The sequence below is a fragment of the Geospiza fortis genome, unplaced genomic scaffold (genome assembly GCF_000277835.1).
Source record: "Geospiza fortis unplaced genomic scaffold, GeoFor_1.0 scaffold443, whole genome shotgun sequence".
Lineage (NCBI taxonomy): Eukaryota > Metazoa > Chordata > Aves > Passeriformes > Thraupidae > Geospiza > Geospiza fortis.
This window is the reverse complement of record NW_005054335.1, coordinates 318,651-321,324: the sequence shown is the minus strand read 5'-3', so window position 1 is coordinate 321,324 and position 2,674 is coordinate 318,651.

Here is a 2,674-nt window from a genome sequence, read left to right as displayed (position 1 = left end):
CCACCCTTCCATCCTGAGGGGTCAGGCCTACTTCTGCCGGGCCGCAGGTTTCTCTCCCCCGCCCAGCTCGAAGCCGGGCAGGGGAGGCCTTGCCTCTTTGCTGGCCGGAAATCAAAGAGAGAGCTCCCAAGGGAGTGCTCTGCTTCTAACCCCTGTGTTCTCAGAGGCGCACCCACCCTCAGTGGCCAAGCCTGGTGTCAATTTAAAATCTGAACACCTATTGGCCTCTGGCCACTCCATTCCCAGAAAACCTGCTTCCTGTAAACCCACGACAGAGGGGTGTTTGGTGGATAAGGAATTAGTTGGATCGAGTGGGTAGTGGTCAGCTGCTCAGTCCCAATGGACATCAGTGAAAAATGGTGACCATCAGAGGTTTGTACTGGGGGAAGTGTTATTTAATATCTTCTTAAATGGCATAGAGGAGTCAAGTACACCCTCAGCAGATTTGCAGATGACCCCAAGCCGAGTGGTGCTGTTGACACACCTGAAGGATGGGGTGCCATCCAGAAGGACCTGGACAAGCTGGAGAAGTGGCTCATGAGAACCTCAAGACCAAGTGCTGGTGCTGCATCTGGGTCAGGGCAAACCCTGGTATCAATCCAGGCTGGGGATGGGCAGATCAAGAGTGGCCCTGCCCAGAAGGGCTTGGGGGTGCTGGTGGGTGAGAGGCTGGACATGACCCAGCCATGGGCACTCCCAGCCCAGAGAGCCACACGTGTCCTGGGCTGCATCCAGAGCGGTGTGGGCAGCAGGGCCAGGGAGGGGATTCTGCCCCTCTGCTCTGCTCTGCTGAGACCCCACCTGCAGTGCTGCATCAGCTCTGGAGTCACAGCAAAGGAAGGACACATGGACCTGCTGGAACACATCCAGAGGAGGCCACAAAGTTGATTAGAGGAATAGAGAACCTCTCCTATGAGGAAAGGATTGGGTTTGTTCAACCAGGAAAAGATAAGTCTTCAGGATGACCTAACCAGAGATTTCCAGTACCTAAAGGAAGCCTGTAGGAGAGACAAAGAGAGACATGGGCATGTAGTCAAAGGACAAGGGAAAATATGTTTAAACTAAAATAGGGTAGGTTCAGATTAGATATTAGGAAGAAATTCTTTGCTTTGAGGGTGGTGAAACAGGTTGCTCAGAGGAGTGGTGGATACCCCATCCATGGAAGTGTTCAAGGCCTGTCTGGATGGAGCTTTGAGTAACCAGGTCTAGTGGAAGGTGTCTATGTCCTTGGAAGGGGGTTGGAACTAAGTAATTTTTAATTCCCTTCTAACCCAACTATTTTATAATTCTATGGTTCTAAGACTACAGGTGTACCTTTGTATTTACTGAATTTTTAAGCTAATTCTCCCTGGCCTGGAGATTGGGAGGATAGCATGGTCCTCACAGATTTAGATTAATTTTGTCTGAATTGCACATTCCTGCCAGTGACTCAGCAGAGTTTGACCACAACCAGCTTGTATTGTCTGCTGTGGGATTTCTCTTCATAACTTTGGGGTAGGACAATTTTAACTGCCTGCTTACAGAAAAAAGGTGAGTACAAGATTTCCTCAGTAGGAGCTGAAGAGAAATGGACTGCCTTAGGGAGGAGGAGGATATAAAAAGTGTATTTAGGAGAAAAAATGTAGTGGAAAAGAAAATGAAAGAGGAAGGTGGTGAGAATTGACATGGGAACAGACATAAGAAGTGAATGATACTATATTATGAAAATGATAAACACAAAAGGATGGAAAACAGGTAAAACACAGGTAACAGTGTCTGGCTAATAATGTTATATTCAGTGTGCATGCACTGACCTGTGTTTCTGTCACCAGGATTTATTTTATTTCTCGGAGCTTGCCTGGTGAAATAGGCCCTTGAAACTTGCACCTGGGGCATTCAAGTTTACCAGAACTTCCTCTGTTTTGGAGGAGGAAGCTATTTGTTTCTTGCAGCCGTATTTTAGAGCAGTAATAGAAATCATGGCAGAGTTGGTACGCTGTTGGTGTAAGGTGTAAGGTGTTGGTCCTCCTGTTTTGAGTAAGAAACACAAACACATTTGCTTAAAACAGCATGAACTCCTACTGAAGATGTGTAGGACTGAAGATTTGGACATTAACAGCAGCAGATCAGTGAGAAGTCACCAAGTGGCAGCAACACATTTGTTCCTGATCATTTTTGCACACCCCAAATATGGATGTAAAGTCTTACTGTAGGCACCACCAATGAAAAATATGACTTTGATGTTATGATTAAGAGAAGACAAACAAACAAACCCCAGAAGTACATTTGCCTCCCCTCCAGAGAGTGGAATTTTTTGTGTAATCTTATCTCTGGAGTTGTCAGTCTACCAAATACTAAATTTGCTCAGAGTTATTACTTTAACACTTCTTTCAGTAGAAATTATATTAAAATCTATATTATTTCCCTTTGCCCACAGTTATGTTTGCACTTCAAAGTCAATAAAATCTTACAGCAATAAAATTCTAAGCAATCTTAAGTTCAGGCAAGTACAAGGGATTTTGTGTGCAGCTTCAGGTTAAATTGAAGTTCTAACTCAACTTCATTTTGCAGTAAATTTGGATAAAGTAACTAATATAAGCTTTAGTGCCCATAAATACGATACATTTCAGCAGAGGCACTAGAGACACAATTTAAAGTGAAAAGGCTGTGATATTAATAAGCTAACATACACTCT